This window comes from Oncorhynchus kisutch, linkage group LG10, assembly GCF_002021735.2.
Source record: "Oncorhynchus kisutch isolate 150728-3 linkage group LG10, Okis_V2, whole genome shotgun sequence".
In the NCBI taxonomy this organism is placed as follows: Eukaryota; Metazoa; Chordata; class Actinopteri; order Salmoniformes; family Salmonidae; genus Oncorhynchus; species Oncorhynchus kisutch.
Genome location: NC_034183.2, coordinates 65,162,432 through 65,185,687, shown reverse-complemented (window position 1 = coordinate 65,185,687; position 23,256 = coordinate 65,162,432). Strand labels below are relative to the sequence as shown.

Sequence of the window (23,256 nt, the reverse complement as noted above, 5' to 3'; positions counted from 1 at the left end):
AACCCAACAAACTGAGCCTTCTCTGTGTGTATGTGTGTGTGCATGCTTGCATGTGTGTTTGTGCGTATGTGTGCAGTACGGGGACTGGGACAGTGGGTCAGCGCTGCTGAGGACCGGGTTTGAGGGGGGTGTGGACCACGGTTGCTCTGACGATGAGGACGACAGAGAGACACTGTTTGGCTCGGAGCTGCTGTCTCCCAGCGGACAGACTGATGTCCAGACACTGGCCATCATGCTGCAGGAACAACTAGAGGCAATCAACAAGGAGATCAAGTAAGAGAGGTGGAGGAAAGGATGCAGGTAGAGAGGTGCTGTGATTGTGTACAAGCAGTTTAGGTCAAATGCAGGTGGAGAAGATTCATCTGAGGTTTCTTTTCATTTTCTCATTCAAGACCAACATTCAAGACCAACATTCATTGGTCTTCCATCTGACATGCTCCTAAATCTCCCGTCTTTCCCTCTTCTCCCCTTTTCACTCTGTTAACCCCCCCCCCCTCTCTCTGTCAGGCTGATCCAGGAAGAGAAGGAGAGTACAGAGTTGCGGGCAGAGGAGATCGAGAGCAGGGTTAGCAGTGTGGCTCTGGACGGTTCCCCCATCCCACCCTCCTCCCTGGGGAGGGACAGTATGGGACGCAGCGTCATCCCTCAATCCCTCACCTCCTCCACCCTGGCCTCCCCTTCTCCCCCCAGTTCTGGGGTCTCCACCCCTCGCCTGTCCCACTCCCCTCACCGCGAGACAGATAGACAGGTACAGCTGCTCTGTGTATCTGTGTGGGTGTGTTGGGAATGTGTGAGTCTTTGTGTGTGTCAGTGGAGGCTGCTAAGGGGAGGACGGCTCATAATAATGTCTGGAACAGAGTGAATGAAATGGCATTAAACAAACACATTTTTGATAACATATTTACAGGATTTCACTTTTTAATGTGTTTAGTATTGCTTTCTAGGTGTTGTCTAATAAATGCTGTAACTACTCCCTCTTTAAATCAGGGTTTATTGGAAAAAGCTGTTGAAAAGAGGACATTGTATTATAATTTCTTTGTACTCCCTGACGAAGGCCATGCAGCCGAAACGCGCCAGAGTTTTTAAACTTTGTTTCCATTGAACATGCCATACAAATAAAGGCATTTTAATGAATTGTATGAAGAGTGTCTTGGTCCTCCTTTCTTTTTGATGACCCATTTACACATTTTACCAAAGAGCACCTTCTGTCTACCAAAATCTACTATTGTGTACCTGTACCCTTCCTCCTTTTTCTACATGGAAACCATGCTTGGAAGTATTTGATGTCATTCCACTCATTCCACTCCAGCCATTACCACAAGCTCATCCTCCCCAATTAAGGGGTCACCAACCTGTATAAGCCCCTAAATGTGTTCCAACTTTACCCTCCAGAACAACAAAGAGGATGATCGGTCCCTTGCCCTTCTTGACTCCACCCCTCCACCCACCCCCCGAGCGCTGCGACTAGACAGGATGACCCTCACCCACCCAGGGGCCATGATGGACGACCCCAGGGAATTCCGCAGGTATGACCGCCAATCATCATCGAGGAAACCCTGTAGTGCTCATATGGTTTGTTCCTTCCCTGTTTCTCTTATTCCATCTGTCTCTTCTGTCTCTCAGTCTGTCAGCAGATGGCAGCAGTTCCAACAGCAGTCAGGACTCTCTCCACAAAGCCAGTAAAAAGAAAAGCATCAAGTCTTCCATCGGCCGTCTTTTTGGGAAGAAGGAAAAGGGAAGGATGGGCCCGGCTGGGCGAGAGTCTGCCTCTCTGGGTGAGAGAGAATTGAAATTATACTCGAAAAACTACATATCCCATGACTTTGCTTTAAATGTGTTTTAACTGCAACAGGTCAAAGTCCACCTGACCACCACCCATATTTGTAGTCTTTGTAACCCATGACCCCCTGTGTCTCTCAGCCTCTACGCCTTCTGAGGACCTGGGTACTGGGGATTCTATGGGACTGACCAAGGGAAGCATGACAGGAACTGTTGACAACCGCCGCAGCAAAAGGAAGTGGGTCTCAGGGAATATCACCCTCCGATTCATTTCTCTCCTGAAGTCATTTCTCTTTCCACTCTCTGTTCCACTGCTTTTGTTCCACTCTTTCAGAAAGCCCTTTTCGTTTTATGCTTATTCAACCTCTGTTTCCCCCGGTCTCTCTCTCCCAGACATGAGCTGCTGGAGGAGGCGTGTCGTCAGGGTCTTCCCTTTGCATCCTGGGATGGACCCACTGTGGTCTCCTGGCTAGAGGTAATCATAGATGTTTGATAGATAGATGGGAAACCTTTATAGCCATATAAACCCTCACAATCACTACATTCTAGCCAATCTGTTTCTAGCTCACCTCTTTCCCTCTCTACTCCAGCTGTGGGTGGGAATGCCAGCATGGTACGTGGCAGCCTGTCGTGCCAACGTGAAGAGTGGCGCCATCATGGCCAACCTGTCTGACACAGAGATCCAGAGGGAGATTGGCATCAGTAACCCCCTGCACCGCCTCAAACTGAGACTGGCCATCCAGGAGATGGTGTCCCTCACCAGCCCATCTGCCCCGGCCAGCAATCGCTCTGTTAGTAGTCTCACTAGTACACACTCACAGAACACAAACCATGTAGACACAATTATAGAGGTACACATGATACTATATTGATATACACACATATACGTACAGGTAACTGCCAAAATGAAGGAAACACCAACATAAAGTGTCTTAATAGGGTGTTGGGTCACCACCAGCCACCAGAACAGCTTCAATGTGCCTTGACACAGTCTACAAGTGTCTGGAACTCTATTGTAGGGATGCAACATTATTCTTCCACGAGGAATTCCATTATTTGGTGTATTGTTGATGGTGGTGGAAAACGCTGTTTCAGGCACCACTCCAGAATTTCACATATGTGTTTAATTGGGTTGAGATCTGGTGACCTTAGTGAGACGGCCATGGCATATGGTTTATGGTTTTCATGCTCATCAAACTATTCAGTGACCACTCGTGCCCTGTGGATGGGTGCATTGTCATCCTATAGCCATGGTAGCCAAAATAATGGCCTGCCCAACATTTTTATACATGACCCTAAGCATGATGGGATGGTGATTGCTTAATTAACTCAGGAACCACACCTGTGTGGTAGCACCTGCTTTCAATATACTTTGTGTCCCTCATTTACTGAAGTGGTTCCATTATTTTGGCAGTTACCTGTATATACACATTTACATTATGTGTAGAGATTAACATACAAATGTTACATGCATTCACAGCAGACTCATCAACACACAAACATTTGAGTTTTTCTGACGATCATGTTTTCTTTCTCTCCTGTCTTGTGACCACAGTCGACCAGTAACGTGTGGATGACCCATGCTGAGATGGAGTCGTTAAACGCAGCCACCAAACCGGTAAGTATGTCCTGTTATGTTAATGTCTCAACATGTTCGAGACATTTAACACTGACGTTCATCTAACATTGACGTATATCAAAGGAGGTTGGTGGCACCTTAATTGAGGAGGGTGGGCTCATAGTAATGGCTGGAAAGGAATGAGTGGAATGGTATCGAAACACATCATGTTTCCATGTGTTTGATACCATTCCATTCACTCCATTCCAGACATGATTATGAGACGTCCTCCCCTCAGCAGCCTCCTGTGATCTACAGTGCAATCGGAAAGTATTCAGACCCCTTCACTTTTTCCACATTTTGTTAAATTACAACCTTATTCTAAAATTCATTAAATTATTATTGTTCCTCATCAATCTACATACAATACCCCATAATGACAAAGCGAAAACAAGCTATTAGAAATGTTTGCAAATGTAATTAAAAATAAAAAACTGAAATACCTTATTTACATAAGTATTCAGACCCTTTGCTATGAGACTCGAAATTGAACTCAGGTGCATCCTGTTTCCATTGATCATCCTTGAGATGTTTCTACAACTTGATTGGAGTCCACCTGTGGTAAATTCAATTAATTGGACATGATTTGGAAGGGCACACCTGTCTATATAAGGTCCCATATTTGACAGTGCATGTGAGAGTAAAAACCAAGCCATGAGGTCGAAGGAATTGTCTGTAGAGCTCCGAGACAGGATTGTGTCAAGGTACAGATCTGGGGAAGGGTACCAAAACATTTCTGCAGCACTGAAGGTCCCCAAGACCACAGTGGCCTCCATCATTCTTAAATGGAAGAAGTTTGGAACTACCAAGACTCTTCCTAGAGTTGGCTGCCCGGCCAAACTGTGCAATGGTCACTCTGACAGAGCTCCAGAGTTCCTCTGTGGAGATGGGAGAACCTTCCAGAAGGACAACCATCTCTGCAGAACTAATCAGGCCTTTATGGTAGAGTGGCCAAACAGAAGCCACTCCTCAGTAAAAGGCACATGACAGACTGCTTGGAGTTTGCCAAAAGGCACCTAAAGGACTCTCAGACCGTGAGAAACAAGATTATCTGGTCTGATGAAACCAAGTTTGAACTCTTTGGCCTGAATGCCAAGCGTCATGTCTGGAGGAAACCTTGCACCATCCCCACTGTGAAGCATGGTGGTGGCAGCATCATGCAGCGGGGATGTTTTTCAGCAGCAGGGACTGGGAGACTAGTCAGGATTGAGGGGAAGATGAACAGAGCAAAGTACAGAGAGATCCTTGATGAAGACCTGCTCCAGAGCGCTCAGGACCTCAGACTGGGGTGAAGGTTCACCTTTCAACAGTATAACAACCCTAAGCACACAGCCAAGACAATGCAGGGAGTGGCTTCGATACAAGTCTCTGAATGTCTTTGAGTGGCCCAGCCAGAGAAGAATGTGAGAAACTCCCCAAATACAGGTGTGCCAAGCTTGTAGCGTCATACCCATGAAGACTTGAGGCTGTAATCGCTGCCAAAAGTGTCTGAATATGTATGTAAATGTGATATTTGTTTTTTATTTGTAATAAATTTGCAAACATTTGTAAAAACCTGTTTTGATTTGTCATTATGGGGTACTGTGTGTAGATTGATGAGGGGAAAAAAAACATTTAATACATTTTATAACAACTCTGTAACGTAACGAAATGTGGAAAAGGTCAAGGGGTCTGACTACTTTCCGAATGCACTGTACATATATTGCTCTACAGTTATAGTGCTCAGTCAGGAGTTAAACTCTTTCTCTCTCCCTCTGACCCTCTCTCTCTCTCTTTTTCTCTCTCTCTCTTTTTCTCTCTCTCTTTCTTTCTTTCTCTTTCTTTCTTTCTCTTTCTCTTTCTCTCTCTCTCTCTCTCTCCCTCTGACCCTCTCTCTCTCTCTTTTTCTCTCTCTCTCTTTCTCTCTCTTTTTCTCTTTCTTTCTTTCTCTTTCTTTCTTTCTCTTTCTTTCTTTCTCTTTCTTTCTCTTTCTCTATCTCTTTTTCTCTCTCTCTCTCTCTCTCTCTCTCTCTCTCTCTCTCTCTCTCTCTCTCTCTCTCTTTCTCTCTTTCTCTCTCTTTCTCTTTCTGAGTTTGTGGGACTACTAGGTCTTGGTGTTGAGCATCTTCTTCTCTCCCTCTAGTTTCTGTTTCTGTGTAAACTGCTTCACACTAATGACCCATTCACTAAACTGCTTCACACTAATGACCCGTTCACTAACACACTGTTCCTCCCTTTGTCTTCTCCTTCCTGTTTACTCTCTTCTCCCCTCCTCCCTCTGCTTTTCCTCCATCCATCTGTCTTGCCTGCTCCCCCTATCCTGCTCTGCCTCTGTTCTCTCGCTCTTTCTGCCCATGTCTCTCTCTCTCCTGTCCATCTGCTGCATCTAAGGAGCTGAAAGAGATTAGCTGGGATCAGGTAAGGAATGGAAGCACTGTATTAAATGGCATCAACATATAACACACTAATTACACTATTGTATGTGGCCATTGAAAACAGTATTGTATGTGGCCATACAGAAAAGTACTATAAGTAATAATCGAACTACAACTGAAACAAATGAGACACTAGTGAAGGAGTCCTCTTCTGCATCTCAGATCCTGGCCTATGGGGATATGAACCATGAGTGGGTGGGTAATGACTGGCTGCCCAGCCTGGGTCTGCCCCAGTACCGCTCCTACTTCATGGAGTCCCTGGTGGACGCCCGCATGCTGGACCACCTGACCAAGAAGGAGCTGAGGGGACAGCTCAAAATGGTGGACAGCTTCCATAGGTACGTATGGCCTGCTCTCGTCTGTCTGTCTCTCGCTCTTTCTGTTGCTGTTGTTAACCTTGGCACCTGGGTGGGGAGGCGTTTTTCTGCCTCGAGGGGGTGGTGAAAAGCAAATAGACAAAATTCCAGTTTCTGCAAATGAACAATGAATTCTTCTTCTGCAACTGTTTCCCACTCCCACTTTACTCACTGCCTTTCCTTTTCTCTCCGTCATTCTTTCTCTCCCTCTGTTGACACTCTAGCTCTCTCTCTGGTGTGTGACTGTGTGTGTTCGTGGCATGGGAAACATGCAGATGTTAAAGGATATGTTGAAAGATTTCCTGCTGTTGTGACACTCTCACTCTGCAGGTGTGTCTTCAGGCCTTCTCGGGGTCAAAGACACCGGAGTGCTCTAATACTTTCTCTGAGTACAGGTGAGAGTCAGTCGCCATGCCCTCTATTAACCGCCTGACCTTTTGACCTCTCTTGACCTTTCTCAGAGTTAGTTTGCATTATGGCATAATGTGCCTGAAGCGCTTGAACTACGACCGCAAAGAGCTAGAGAGGAGGAGAGAAGACAGCCAGCACCAGAACAAAGGTGTGTTCTTCCTCTCTGACATTAAATCCTTTGTTCCAATTTAGTGCTTCTCATCCATCCATCCAACCATCCATCCAACCAATCCTCCATTCAGTAACAATCAAAGCCTCAATTGATGGTTAGTAGAAGGTGTTTCACTGCTTGGCTTGAGCAAAAGTCTGCACCCACATGGGCCCTGTCAGTGTAAGATCCAGTCACCCTGTGGGTTTCTTTGAGTGAGAATGATGTCTTCGTCCCACTACTCCTCTGCGTAGATGTGATGGTGTGGTCCAACGAGCGTGTGATGTGCTGGGTGCAGAACATCGGGCTGAAGGAATACGCTGACAACCTGACAGAGAGCGGGGTCCATGGGGCCCTCCTGGCTCTGGACGACACCTTCGACTACACAGACTTGGCCCTGCTGCTGCAGATACCCAATCAGAACACACAGGTACTCACCCATCTAACCAATCAGAACACACAGGTACTCACCCATCTAACCAATCAGAACACACAGGCATGCACAAGTCTCACCCCACCCACCAGTCAGAAGTGATTAAATGCCTTCCCATGTTGCATGCAACAACCGATGGTTGTGTGCCACGTCATCGACTGTGTCGTCTGGACCAGATTGCTATAACATATGATGTGGGTAGCAGATACTTCAAAATAAAAGTTTATTGATCACATACACAGATTTGCAGATGTTATCGCAAGTGCAGCGAAATCTTTTCACACTTAAAATACTTATCCAGGCATTGTAATATATGTCATGCGCCAGCAACGCCTGGACAGAAAAACGCGCCCATAAACTGGATTCTTACTGCACCTGTATCTCAGTAACATCATCCCCAGGCTAACTGCTGGCTGGTGGATGACAGTTGTATCTCAGTAACATCATCCCCAGGCTAACTGCTGGCTGGTGGATGACAGTTGTATCTCAGTAACATCATCCCCAGGCTAACTGCTGGCTGGTGGATGACAGTTGTATCTCAGTAACATCATCCCCAGGCTAACTGCTGGCTGGTGGATGACAGTTGTATCTCAGTAACATCATCCCCAGGCTAACTGCTGGCTGGTGGATGACAGTTGTATCTCAGTAACATCATCCCCAGGCTAACTGCTGGCTGGTGGATGACAGTTGTATCTCAGTAACATCATCCCCAGGCTAACTGCTGGCTGGTGGATGACAGTTGTATCTCAGTAACATCATCCCCAGGCTAACTGCTGGCTGGTGGATGACAGTTGTATCTCAGTAACATCATCCCCAGGCTAACTGCTGGCTGGTGGATGACAGTTGTATCTCAGTAACATCATCCCCAGGCTAACTGCTGGCTGGTGGATGACAGTTGTATCTCAGTAACATCATCCCCAGGCTAACTGCTGGCTGGTGGATGACAGTTGTATCTCAGTAACATCATCCCCAGGCTAACTGCTGGCTGGTGGATGACAGTTGTATCTCAGTAACATCATCCCCAGGCTAACTGCTGGCTGGTGGATGACAGTTGTATCTCAGTAACATCATCCCCAGGCTAACTGCTGGCTGGTGGATGACAGTTGTATCTCAGTAACATCATCCCCAGGCTAACTGCTGGCTGGTGGATGACAGTTGTATCTCAGTAACATCATCCCCAGGCTAACTGCTGGCTGGTGGATGACAGTTGTATCTCAGTAACATCATCCCCAGGCTAACTGCTGGCTGGTGGATGACAGTTGTATCTCAGTAACATCATCCCCAGGCTAACTGCTGGCTGGTGGATGACAGTTGTATCTCAGTAACATCATCCCCAGGCTAACTGCTGGCTGGTGGATGACAGTTGTATCTCAGTAACATCATCCCCAGGCTAACTGCTGGCTGGTGGATGACAGTTGTATCTCAGTAACATCATCCCCAGGCTAACTGCTGGCTGGTGGATGACAGTTGTATCTCAGTAACATCATCCCCAGGCTAACTGCTGGCTGGTGGATGACAGTTGTATCTCAGTAACATCATCCCCAGGCTAACTGCTGGCTGGTGGATGACAGTTTTATCTCAGTAACATCGTCCCCAGGCTAACTGCTGGCTGGTGGATGACAGTTGTATCTCAGTAACATCGTCCCCAGGCTAACTGCTGGCTGGTGGATGACAGTTGTATCTCAGTAACATCGTCCCCAGGCTAACTGCTGGCTGGTGGATGACAGTTGTATCTCAGTAACATCGTCCCCAGGCTAACTGCTGGCTGGTGGATGACAGTTGTATCTCAGTAACATCGTCCCCAGGCTAACTGCTGGCTGGTGGATGACAGTTGTATCTCAGTAACATCGTCCCCAGGCTGACTGCTGGCTGGTGGATGACAGTTGTATCTCAGTAACATCGTCCCCAGGCTGACTGCTGGCTGGTAGATGACAGTTGTATCTCAGTAACATCGTCCCCAGGCTAACTGCTGGCTGGTAGATGACAGTTGTATCTCAGTAACAGCGTCCCCAGTGGCTGGTAGATGACAGTTGTATCTCAGTAACAGCGTCCCCATTGGCTGGTAGATGACAGTTGTATCTCAGTAACATCGTCCCCAGGCTAACTGCTGGCTGGTAGATGACAGTTGTATCTCAGTAACATCGTCCCCAGGCTAACTGCTGGCTGGTAGAGGACAGTTGTATCTCAGTAACATCGTCCCCAGTGGCTGGTGGATGACAGTTGTATCTCAGTAACATTGTCCCCAGTGGCTGGTAGATGACAGTTGTATCTCAGTAACATCGTCCCCAGTGGCTGGTAGATGACAGTTGTATCTCAGTAACAGCGTCCCCAGTGGCTGGTAGATGACAGTTGTATCTCAGTAACATCGTCCCCAGCTTGACTGCTGGCTGATGGATGACAGTTGTATCTCAGTAACAGCGTCCCCAGTGGCTGGTGGATGACAGTTGTATCTCAGTAACATCGTCCCCAGTGGCTGGTAGATGACAGTTGTATCTCAGTAACAGCGTCCCCAGGCTAACTGCTGGCTGGTGGATGACAGTTGTATCTCAGTAACAGCGTCCCCAGGCTAACTGCTGGCTGGTAGATGACAGTTGTATCTCAGTAACATCATCCCCAGTGGCTGGTAGATGACAGTTGTATCTCAGTAACAGCGTCCCCAGGCTAACTGCTGGCTGGTGGATGACAGTTGTATCTCAGTAACAGCGTCCCCAGGCTAACTGCTGGCTGGTGGATGACAGTTGTATCTCAGTAACAGCGTCCCCAGGCTAACTGCTGGCTGGTGGATGACAGCTGTATCTCAGTAACATCGTCCCCAGCTTGACTGCTGGCTGATGGATGACAGCTGTATCTCAGTAACATCATCCCCAGGCTAACTGCTGGCTGGTGGATGACAGTTGTATCTCAGTAACAGCGTCCCCAGGCTAATTGCTGGCTGGTGGATGACAGTTGTATCTCAGTAACATCGTCCCCAGCTTGACTGCTGGCTGGTAGATGACAGTTGTATCTCAGTAACATTGTCCCCAGGCTAACTACTGGCTGGTAGATGACAGTTGTATCTCAGTAACAGCGTCCCCAGTGGCTGGTAGATGACAGTTGTATCTCAGTAACATCATCCCCAGGCTAACTGCTGGCTGGTGGATGACAGTTGTATCTCAGTAACATCATCCCCAGGCTAACTGCTGGCTGGTGGATGACAGTTGTATCTCAGTAACATCATCCCCAGGCTAACTGCTGGCTGGTGGATGACAGTTGTATCTCAGTAACATCATCCCCAGGCTAACTGCTGGCTGGTGGATGACAGTTGTATCTCAGTAACATCATCCCAAGGCTAACTGCTGGCTGGTGGATGACAGTTGTATCTCAGTAACATCATCCCCAGGCTAACTGCTGGCTGGTGGATGACAGTTGTATCTCAGTAACATCATCCCCAGGCTAACTGCTGGCTGGTGGATGACAGTTGTATCTCAGTAACATCATCCCCAGGCTAACTGCTGGCTGGTGGATGACAGTTGTATCTCAGTAACATCATCCCCAGGCTAACTGCTGGCTGGTGGATGACAGTTGTATCTCAGTAACATCGTCCCCAGGCTAACTGCTGGCTGGTGGATGACAGTTGTATCTCAGTAACATCGTCCCCAGGCTAACTGCTGGCTGGTGGATGACAGTTGTATCTCAGTAACATCGTCCCCAGGCTAACTGCTGGCTGGTGGATGACAGTTGTATCTCAGTAACATCGTCCCCAGGCTAACTGCTGGCTAGTGGATGACAGTTGTATCTCAGTAACATCGTCCCCAGGCTAACTGCTGGCTGGTGGATGACAGTTGTATCTCAGTAACATCGTCCCCAGGCTAACTGCTGGCTTGTAGATGACAGTTGTATCTCAGTAACATCGTCCCCAGGCTGACTGCTGGCTGGTGGATGACAGTTGTATCTCAGTAACATCGTCCCCAGGCTAACTACTGGCTGGTGGATGACAGTTGTATCTCAGTAACATCGTCCCCAGGCTGACTGCTGGCTGGTGGATGACAGTTGTATCTCAGTAACATCGTCCCCAGGCTGACTGCTGGCTGGTAGATGACAGTTGTATCTCAGTAACATCGTCCCCAGGCTAACTGCTGGCTGGTAGATGACAGTTGTATCTCAGTAACAGCGTCCCCAGTGGCTGGTAGATGACAGTTGTATCTCAGTAACAGCGTCCCCATTGGCTGGTAGATGACAGTTGTATCTCAGTAACATCGTCCCCAGGCTAACTGCTGGCTGGTAGATGACAGTTGTATCTCAGTAACATCGTCCCCAGGCTCACTGCTGGATGGTAGAGGACAGTTGTATCTCAGTAACATCGTCCCCAGTGGCTGGTGGATGACAGTTGTATCTCAGTAACATCGTCCCCAGTGGCTGGTAGATGACAGTTGTATCTCAGTAACATCGTCCCCAGTGGCTGGTAGATGACAGTTGTATCTCAGTAACAGCGTCCCCAGTGGCTGGTAGATGACAGTTGTATCTCAGTAACAGCGTCCCCAGGCTAACTGCTGGCTGGTGGATGACAGTTGGATCTCAGTAACAGCGTCCCCAGGCTAACTGCTGGCTGGTAGATGACAGCTGTATCTCAGTAACATCGTCCCCAGTGGCCGGTAGATGACCGTTGTATCTCAGTAACATCGTCCCCAGCTTGACTGCTGGCTGATGGATGACAGTTGTATCTCAGTAACAGCGTCCCCAGTGGCTGGTGGATGACAGTTGTATCTCAGTAACATCGTCCCCAGTGGCTGGTAGATGACAGTTGTATCTCAGTAACAGCGTCCCCAGGCTAACTGCTGGCTGGTGGATGACAGTTGTATCTCAGTAACAGCGTCCCCAGGCTAACTGCTGGCTGGTAGATGACAGTTGTATCTCAGTAACATCATCCCCAGTGGCTGGTAGATGACAGTTGTATCTCAGTAACAGCGTCCCCAGGCTAACTGCTGGCTGGTGGATGACAGTTGTTTCTCAGTAACAGCGTCCCCAGGCTAACTGCTGGCTGGTGGATGACAGTTGTATCTCAGTAACAGCGTCCCCAGGCTAACTGCTGGCTGGTGGATGACAGCTGTATCTCAGTAACATCGTCCCCAGCTTGACTGCTGGCTGATGGATGACAGCTGTATCTCAGTAACATCATCCCCAGGCTAACTGCTGGCTGGTGGATGACAGTTGTATCTCAGTAACAGCGTCCCCAGGCTAATTGCTGGCTGGTGGATGACAGTTGTATCTCAGTAACATCGTCCCCAGCTTGACTGCTGGCTGGTAGATGACAGTTGTATCTCAGTAACATTGTCCCCAGGCTAACTACTGGCTGGTAGATGACAGTTGTATCTCAGTAACAGCGTCCCCAGTGGCTGGTAGATGACAGTTGTATCTCAGTAACATCGTCCCCAGGCTAACTACTGGCTGGTGGATGACAGTTGTATCTCAGTAACAGCGTCCCCAGTGGCTGGTAGATGACAGTTGTATCTCAGTAACAGCGTCCCCAGGCTAACTACTGGCTGGTGGATGACAGTTGTATCTCAGTAACATCATCCCCAGTGGCTGGTAGATGACAGTTGTATCTCAGTAACAGCGTCACCAGTGGCTGGTAGATGACAGTTGTATCTCAGTAACATCGTCCCCAGGCTAACTACTGGCTGGTGGATGACAGTTGTATCTCAGTAACATCGTCCCCAGGCTAACTACTGGCTGGTGGATGACAGTTGTATCTCAGTAACATCGTCCCCAGGCTAACTGCTGGCTGGTAGATGACAGTTGTATCTCAGTAACAGCGTCCTCAGTGGCTGGTAGATGACAGTTGTATCTCAGTAACATCGTCCCCAGGCTAACTGCTGGCTGGTGGATGACAGTTGTATCTCAGTAACATCGTCCCCAGGCTAACTGCTGGCTGGTGGATGACAGCTGTATCTCAGTAACAGCGTCCCCAGGCTAACTGCTGGCTGGTAGATGACAGTTGTATCTCAGTAACAGCGTCCCCAGGCTAACTGCTGGCTGGTAGATGACAGTTGTATCTCAGTAACAGCGTCCCCAGGCTGACTGCTGGCTGGTAGATGACAGTTGTATCTCAGGCATGCAGGTGAAACTGATAGTAGTGTATATCAAATGAAGTGACTAGCCTGATTCTAATCTGTACTCCCTCCTCTCACATCTCTCCTCTAGGCCAGACAACTCCTAGAGAAGGAATACAACTCCCTCATCTCTATGGGAACAGAGAGAAGACCAGATGAGGTATTAAAGAACACAGTAGGCTTAGTTCAGAGACTATGTGAAGACTGCATTTTCCACCTCATACAAGTCATTCTTTCTAACTTGACAGTTTGACAATGTTGACAGACATAACCTTTTTTTCTTTATTTCTCTCTCTCCCCATTTCTCCCCTTCTCTCTACCCCCCCTCCATTAGGATGGGACTAAGACGTTCACCCGCTCCCCTTCCTGGAGGAAGATGTTCAGGGAGAAGGACCTTAGGGGGGTGAACTCAGACTCATCGGAGAACCTGCCTGCTAACTTCCGTGCCTCCGCCATCTCCACGCCCTCTGTGACCCTGAGAAAGGTTCAGAGTGACGGTGAGAAGGATGACCTCTCCCCCTAACCTCTGACCCTTCCCTTTGTCCACGCTCTCAGATTCCTATTTGTTCCGCTTCTTAAACCTCCAGGGCTATTCTTCTATTATCACTCAGAAGGTCACGCGTTGGACAATTTATGATCCCTTAAAACCCTGGATAACACATATTTACTATGGGCTAGTCATACTGATTTATTCATCGAGAAAAACAACTGACTTTGTCTAGAAGCGGGTTGCATGTTACGTTAGAGAAGAAGTGTAAGACCAGTGTCACATGCGAGTATGTTCAGATGTACCCCATTCATAGAAGCTTACTAACTTTTGCGCCGATTGATGATAGTATTTTCTGTCTGGGGAAGTTTTGTTAAAAGCCCTGACGCTTGTTCTAAACGTTAACACGCATCGCTTGTTCTAAACGTTAACACGCATCGCTTGCTCTAAACGTTAACACGCATCGCTTGTTCTAAACGTTAACACGCATCGCTTGTTCTAAACGTTAACACGCATCGCTTGTTCTAAACGTTAACACGCATCGCTTGCTCTAAACGTTAACACGCATCACTTGTTCTAAACGTTAACACGCATCGCTTGTTCTAAACGTTAACATGCATCGCTTGATCTAAACGTTAACACTCATCGCTTGTTCTAAACGTTAACACGCATCGCTTGTTCTAAACGTTAACACGCATCGCTTGTTCTAAACGTTAACACGCATCGCTTGTTCTAAACGTTAACACGCATCGCTTGTTCTAAACGTTAACACGCATCGCTTGTTCTAAACGTTAACACGCATCGCTTGTTCTAAACGTTAACACGCATCGCTTGTTCTAAACGTTAACACGCATCGCTTGTTCTAAACGTTAACACGCATCGCTTGTTCTAAACGTTAACACGCATCGCTTGTTCTAAACGTTAACACGCATCGCTTGTTCTAAACGTTAACACGCATCGCTTGCTCTAAACGTTAACACGCATCGCTTGTTCTAAACGTTAACACGCATCGCTTGTTCTAAACGTTAACACGCATCGCTTGTTCTAAACGTTAACACGCATCGCTTGTTCTAAACGTTAACACGCATCGCTTGCTCTAAACGTTAACACGCATCGCTTGTTCTAAACGTTAACACGCATCGCTTGTTCTAAACGTTAACACGCATCGCTTGTTCTAAACGTTAACACTCATCGCTTGTTCTAAACGTTAACACGCATCGCTTGTTCTAAACGTTAACACGCATCGCTTGTTCTAAACGTTAACACGCATCTCTTGTTCTAAACGTTAACACGCATCTCTTGTTCTAAACGTTAACACACATCGCTTGTTCTAAACGTTAACACGCATCTCTTGTTCTAAACGTTAACACGCATCGCTTGTTCTAAACGTTAACACGCATCTCTTGTTCTAAACGTTAACACGCATCGCTTGCTCTAAACGTTAACACGCATCGCTTGCGGTACAGTTTTGGAAACATAAGGAACTTGTCTTTCATATCAGCGAGAAATCATTTTCTAAAAACAAACGGTTCAATTACTACACACATTTATAGGGTTCCCAATGTTACAGCGCTTGACAGAGAAGACTGAGTAGACTACCTGTGCTAATTAGCATTCGGCGTCTCAGAACAACTGTGTGTAAAAGGAAGACGGACGCCACAAACGTGTTGTCACTGAAAGATACTGACGGCTCAACTGTTTTAAAACCGGTTAAAATAGTCTACAGTAAGTGTATATTTTGCATTTGTGAAATTATTTTGATGTGACATGAAAGTAGAGGGCGTTGTGTTTCTAAAATCTTATCACAGTTGAGAGCCGAATCACGTTTAGATGAAGTATTTTGCCTATAAACAGAACATGTAAGGTCCTAGGACTATAAGGAGTAACATTAGGCTCCTTCAGTCCATTATTGGGCTTGTTCCAACACTGATGGCACTAGCTTGGATATTCATATGAAAAACCTCCAGTGGCTCGCTCCTACAGGACACAGCAGGTTCAGAGGGCAAGGCAACCACAACCACAATTTTCTCCTCCCACAATTTTATAATAGTACATCATGGAAATGTTCAATGCTATTTAGTCGTTATTTTGATAATGTTTCTTTCTCCTTCTCTCTTAGTGAACTCTGGGCCTCGCGGTGAGGTAGCCTCAGTCAGGACATACTCTTGCTGAAGGACACAGAGGTGAGAAGCCCTCAACCAACACATTAAACACATGTAGTAGCTAGTTAGAGTTCTCTCATGGTTTGATTTGCAACAAAACCTTCAGGCATGCCAGATAGCTTGCATGTGTGCATATTGAAGTGGTTTGACTTGTTTTCAAGCTACATTGTTTGTTGTGGTGCTGTTTTCTGAGCTTTGGTTATATCATTGTTTGTGGGTGAGGTCTTTAGCGGTGGGCTTGGTTCATTGGTTGATGGGGATTTGGTTTGAGTGAAGTCAGGAGGACAGTTGTGTGCGTGAGAGTAATCCTGTGTTTCTCCTCAGGGCCATGGTGACTGGATCACGACTGGACTGCCCTCCTCTCATTCATTCACAGGAGGGGAAAACAGCAGAGAAGCAATGAATATATACATTTATTAAATATAAATCTATTGGTCTGACCATTCTGCAATAACAGAGATAAAGAAGAAATGACAAAGATGGAGAAACAACAAAGGGAAAAGAACATGAAGAATGTATGAAATATTGACAGGATATATACTGTACGTACATGGATAGAGGGGTAGGATGAGGCAGGACGACTGTTTTATCTCTCTCTTTGTTCTGTCTCAATATGTGATTGTGCGATGTGGAGTTGTGTGCTGAGGAGGAGGAGACTGATATCCAATGTCACCCATTGTGGCTCTCTATCTGTTAGCTTCTATGGTGCTGTCAGAGGTTCTCCTAAGTTGGTTAGAGTGCTGCAGTAAAACCATGTCCCCATTCAGGCCGCCATCTTGGCTCCAGCCACATCAGAGGGGCAGCAAGCCGCTCCGCTACTCATGGTTTGTCCATTGGCACCTTGAAAGCTGAGAGGCACTAGGTTCTAGTGTAATCTCTTTTGAATGGAATCTATTGTGGAGATCAAAGGCCGGGCCACAGCAGCAAGGATACGATAGGGTGGAGGGCCACAGCAGCAAGGATACGATGGGATAGGGGGCCACAGCAGCAAGGATACGATGGGATGGGGGGCCACACAGGCATTGTGTTAAATGGCTGTGATGTCATTTAGTCATTTGTAGGTACCCACTAAAGCCAGTTAAATTAGAGTGTACATGTTGTTGAAGCCAGGTTACATACTGCAGGTCTAGTACAAAGCCCAGGGTAATGGCTTTCTAGATGTGGTGGACTTTACAGCTCTCATCATCAGCTCAGGTTCATTGGGTGCCCCTGGAAGACGAGGGGAAAGATGGAGGTGTGACGAAGGTGAGATAAAACAGTCAAAGTGACCAGAAGAAAAGAGGATGGAGACGATTAATTTACTGCACGCAAGCCATAACAGAAACCAAGAGAGGAAGGATGATAAGCAGATCCAGGAAGAGAGAAGAGACTGTTGGAAGTCAAGAAAAACCTTTAGCTTCTATGTTACGATGCATGTCAAACAACCAAGATAACAATGAAGTCAACTTTGGGGGGTGAAGATGATACACATATATCTGTAGAAATGTAACCTATGAGGATGAAAGCCTGGGGAACAATTTGTAAAATGTGTGTATTTTTATTTGTATGTTTTTATGATAACTATATTTATTTTCGTTATGTATGTATGTATTGAATAATTGTATGTACATGTTCATTTAATACTTAATTCTTACTAATTTAATTTGACCTAATTTGAAAAGTAAATATGAAACATTAAAAATGGTCAATAAAATATGCTACTGTATGTGTACATTTTGAAAACAAATTGTGTTATGATTGGAAGAAAAAAAAAAGAATGACAAAGATGATAATACAAATTGAAAATAACACCTGCAAAATAAACAGTAATGAAGATGATGGTGATAAAAATACAAAATAAAGTGGACTCGTGGTACAACACATCCCAATGTGTGTGTTCTCACTTTGTGTACCTGGGGTTGGCACGAATGTATACAACAGGAGAGTGTGTGTGAGGGGAGGAGGCAGTGGTTTGTGTACCTGGGGTTGGCACGAATGTAGACAACAGGAGAGTGTGTGTGAGGGGAGGAGGCAGTGGTTTGTGTACCTGGGGTTGGCACGAATGTAGACAACAGGAGAGTGTGTAAGGGGAGGAGGCAGTGGTTTGTGTACCTGGGGTTGGCACGAATGTAGACAACAGGAGAGTGTGTAAGGGGAGGAGAGGCAGTGGTTTGTGTACCTGGGGTTGGCACGAATGCAGACAACAGGAGAGTGTGAGGGGAGGAGGCAGTGGTTTGTGTACCTGGGGTTGGCACTAATGTAGACAACAGGAGAGTGTGAGGGGAGGAGGCAGTGGTTTGTGTACCTGGGGTTGGCACGAATGTAGACAACAGGAGAGTGTGAGGGGAGGAGGCAGTGGTTTGTGTACCTGGGGTTGGCACGAATGTAGACAACAGGAGAGTGTGTAAGGGGAGGAGAGGCAGTGGTTTGTGTACCTGGGGTTGGCACGAATGTAGACAACAGGAGAGTGTGTGTGAGGGGAGGAGGCAGTGGTTTGTGTACCTGGGGTTGGCACGAATGTAGACAACAGGAGAGTGTGTAAGGGGGGGCGGGCAGTGGTTTGTGTACCTGGGGTTGGCACGAATGTAGACAACAGGAGAGTGTGTAAGGGGAGGAGAGGCAGTGGTTTGTGTACCTGGGGTTGGCACGAATGTAGACAACAGGAGAGTGTGTGTGAGGGGAGGAGGCAGTGGTTTGTGTACCTGGGGTTGGCACGAATGTAGACAACAGGAGAGTGTGTAAGGGGAGGAGAGGCAGTGGTTTGTGTACCTGGGGTTGGCACGAATGTAGACAACAGGAGAGTGTGAGGGGAGGAGGCAGTGGTTTGTGTACCTGGGGTTGGCACGAATGTAGACAACAGGAGAGTGTGTAAGGGGAGGAGAGGCAGTGGTTTGTGTACCTGGGGTTGGCACGAATGTAGACAACAGGAGAGTGTGTGTGAGGGGAGGAGGCAGTGGTTTGTGTACCTGGGGTTGGCACGAATGTAGACAACAGGAGAGTGTGTAAGGGGGGGGCGGCAGTGGTTTGTGTACCTGGGGTTGGCACGAATGTAGACAACAGGAGAGTGTGTAAGGGGAGGAGAGGCAGTGGTTTGTGTACCTGGGGTTGGCACGAATGTAGACAACAGGAGAGTGTGTGTGAGGGGAGGAGGCAGTGGTTTGTGTACCTGGGGTTGGCACGAATGTAGACAACAGGAGAGTGTGTAAGGGGAGGAGAGGCAGTGGTTGTGTACCTGGGGTTGGCACGAATGTAGACAACAGGAGAGTGTGAGGGGAGGAGGCAGTGGTTTGTGTACCTGGGGTTGGCACGAATGTAGACAACAGGAGAGTGTGAGGGGAGGAGGCAGTGGTTTGTGTACCTGGGGTTGGCACGAATGTAGACAACAGGAGAGTGTGAGGGGAGGCGGCAGTGGTTTGTGTACCTGGGGTTGGCACGAATGCAGACAACAGGAGAGTGTGAGGGGAGGAGGCAGTGGTTTGTGTACCTGGGGTTGGCACGAATGTAGACAACAGGAGAGTGTGAGGGGAGGAGGCAGTGGTTTGTGTACCTGGGGTTGGCACGAATGTAGACAACAGGAGAGTGTGAGGGGAGGAGGCAGTGGTTTGTGTACCTGGGGTTGGCACGAATGTAGACAACAGGAGAGTGTGAGGGGAGGAGGCAGTGGTTTGTGTACCTGGGGTTGGCACGAATGTAGACAACAGGAGAGTGTGTAAGGGGAGGAGAGGCAGTGGTTTGTGTACCTGGGGTTGGCACGAATGTAGACAACAGGAGAGTGTGTGTGAGGGGAGGAGGCAGTGGTTTGTGTACCTGGGGTTGGCACGAATGTAGACAACAGGAGAGTGTGTAAGGGGAGGAGAGGCAGTGGTTTGTGTACCTGGGGTTGGCACGAATGCAGACAACAGGAGAGTGTGAGGGGAGGAGGCAGTGGTTTGTGTACCTGGGGTTGGCACGAATGTAGACAACAGGAGAGTGTGAGGGGAGGAGGCAGTGGTTTGTGTACCTGGGGTTGGCACGAATGTAGACAACAGGAGAGTGTGTAAGGGGAGGAGGCAGTGGTTTGTGTACCTGGGGTTGGCACGAATGTAGACAACAGGAGAGTGTGAGGGGAGGAGGCAGTGGTTTGTGTACCTGGGGTTGGCACGAATGTAGACAACAGGAGAGTGTGTAAGGGGAGGAGGCAGTGGTTTGTGTACCTGGGGTTGGCACGAATGTAGACAACAGGAGAGTGTGAGGGGAGGAGGCAGTGGTTTGTGTACCTGGGGTTGGCACGAATGTAGACAACAGGAGAGTGTGTAAGGGGAGGAGAGGCAGTGGTTTGTGTACCTGGGGTTGGCACGAATGTAGACAACAGGAGAGTGTGTGTGAGGGGAGGAGGCAGTGGTTTGTGTACCTGGGGTTGGCACGAATGTAGACAACAGGAGAGTGTGTAAGGGGGGGCGGCAGTGGTTTGTGTACCTGGGGTTGGCACGAATGTAGACAACAGGAGAGTGTGTAAGGGGAGGAGAGGCAGTGGTTTGTGTACCTGGGGTTGGCACGAATGTAGACAACAGGAGAGTGTGTGTGAGGGGAGGAGGCAGTGGTTTGTGTACCTGGGGTTGGCACGAATGTAGACAACAGGAGAGTGTGTAAGGGGAGGAGAGGCAGTGGTTTGTGTACCTGGGGTTGGCACGAATGTAGACAACAGGAGAGTGTGAGGGGAGGAGGCAGTGGTTTGTGTACCTGGGGTTGGCACGAATGTAGACAACAGGAGAGTGTGTAAGGGGAGGAGAGGCAGTGGTTTGTGTACCTGGGGTTGGCACGAATGTAGACAACAGGAGAGTGTGTGTGAGGGGAGGAGGCAGTGGTTTGTGTACCTGGGGTTGGCACGAATGTAGACAACAGGAGAGTGTGTAAGGGGGGGGCGGCAGTGGTTTGTGTACCTGGGTTGGCACGAATGTAGACAACAGGAGAGTGTGTAAGGGGAGGAGAGGCAGTGGTTTGTGTACCTGGGGTTGGCACGAATGTAGACAACAGGAGAGTGTGTGTGAGGGGAGGAGGCAGTGGTTTGTGTACCTGGGGTTGGCACGAATGTAGACAACAGGAGAGTGTGTAAGGGGAGGAGAGGCAGTGGTTTGTGTACCTGGGGTTGGCACGAATGTAGACAACAGGAGAGTGTGAGGGGAGGAGGCAGTGGTTTGTGTACCTGGGGTTGGCACGAATGTAGACAACAGGAGAGTGTGAGGGGAGGAGGCAGTGGTTTGTGTACCTGGGGTTGGCACGAATGTAGACAACAGGAGAGTGTGAGGGGAGGCGGCAGTGGTTTGTGTACCTGGGGTTGGCACGAATGCAGACAACAGGAGAGTGTGAGGGGAGGAGGCAGTGGTTTGTGTACCTGGGGTTGGCACGAATGTAGACAACAGGAGAGTGTGAGGGGAGGAGGCAGTGGTTTGTGTACCTGGGGTTGGCACGAATGTAGACAACAGGAGAGTGTGAGGGGAGGAGGCAGTGGTTTGTGTACCTGGGGTTGGCACGAATGTAGACAACAGGAGAGTGTGAGGGGAGGAGGCAGTGGTTGTGTACCTGGGGTTGGCACGAATGTAGACAACAGGAGAGTGTGTAAGGGGAGGAGAGGCAGTGGTTTGTGTACCTGGGGTTGGCACGAATGTAGACAACAGGAGAGTGTGTGTGAGGGGAGGAGGCAGTGGTTTGTGTACCTGGGGTTGGCACGAATGTAGACAACAGGAGAGTGTGTAAGGGGAGGAGAGGCAGTGGTTTGTGTACCTGGGGTTGGCACGAATGCAGACAACAGGAGAGTGTGAGGGGAGGAGGCAGTGGTTTGTGTACCTGGGGTTGGCACGAATGTAGACAACAGGAGAGTGTGAGGGGAGGAGGCAGTGGTTTGTGTACCTGGGGTTGGCACGAATGTAGACAACAGGAGAGTGTGTAAGGGGAGGAGGCAGTGGTTTGTGTACCTGGGGTTGGCACGAATGTAGACAACAGGAGAGTGTGAGGGGAGGAGGCAGTGGTTTGTGTACCTGGGGTTGGCACGAATGTAGACAACAGGAGAGTGTGTAAGGGGAGGAGGCAGTGGTTTGTGTACCTGGGGTTGGCACGAATGTAGACAACAGGAGAGTGTGAGGGGAGGAGGCAGTGGTTTGTGTACCTGGGGTTGGCACGAATGTAGACAACAGGAGAGTGTGTAAGGGGAGGAGAGGCAGTGGTTTGTGTACCTGGGGTTGGCACGAATGTAGACAACAGGAGAGTGTGTGTGAGGGGAGGAGGCAGTGGTTTGTGTACCTGGGGTTGGCACGAATGTAGACAACAGGAGAGTGTGTAAGGGGGGGGCGGCAGTGGTTTGTGTACCCGGGGTTGGCACGAATGTAGACAACAGGAGAGTGTGTAAGGGGAGGAGAGGCAGTGGTTTGTGTACCTGGGGTTGGCACGAATGTAGACAACAGGAGAGTGTGTGTGAGGGGAGGAGGCAGTGGTTTGTGTACCTGGGGTTGGCACGAATGTAGACAACAGGAGAGTGTGTAAGGGGAGGAGAGGCAGTGGTTTGTGTACCTGGGGTTGGCACGAATGTAGACAACAGGAGAGTGTGTGTGAGGGGAGGAGAGGCAGTGGTTTGTGTACCTGGGGTTGGCACGAATGTAGACAACAGGAGAGTGTGAGGGGAGGAGGCAGTGGTTTGTGTACCTGGGGTTGGCACGAATGTAGACAACAGGAGAGTGTGTAAGGGGGGGCGGCAGTGGTTTGTGTACCCGGGGTTGGCACGAATGTAGACAACAGGAGAGTGTGTAAGGGGAGGAGAGGCAGTGGTTTGTGTACCTGGGGTTGGCACGAATGTAGACAACAGGAGAGTGTGTGTGAGGGGAGGAGGCAGTGGTTTGTGTACCTGGGGTTGGCACGAATGTAGACAACAGGAGAGTGTGTAAGGGGAGGAGAGGCAGTGGTTTGTGTACCTGGGGTTGGCACGAATGTAGACAACAGGAGAGTGTGAGGGGAGGAGGCAGTGGTTTGTGTACCTGGGGTTGGCACGAATGTAGACAACAGGAGAGTGTGAGGGGAGGAGGCAGTGGTTTGTGTACCTGGGGTTGGCACGAATGTAGACAACAGGAGAGTGTGAGGGGAGGAGGCAGTGGTTTGTGTACCTGGGGTTGGCACGAATGTAGACAACAGGAGAGTGTGAGGGGAGGAGGCAGTGGTTTGTGTACCTGGGGTTGGCACGAATGTAGACAACAGGAGAGTGTGAGGGGAGGAGGCAGTGGTTTGTGTACCTGGGGTTGGCACGAATGTAGACAACAGGAGAGTGTGTAAGGGGAGGAGAGGCAGTGGTTTGTGTACCTGGGGTTGGCACGAATGTAGACAACAGGAGAGTGTGTGTGAGGGGAGGAGGCAGTG

At 48.6% G+C, this 23,256-nt stretch overlaps 1 pseudogene; it reads left to right on the top strand.

The window, feature by feature from the left end:
* LOC109897409 (liprin-alpha-3-like) overlaps positions 1 to 17,755 on the top strand; it is a 39,613-nt pseudogene extending 21,858 nt beyond the window's left edge.
* Positions 17,756 to 23,256: the final 5,501 nt, after the last annotated feature.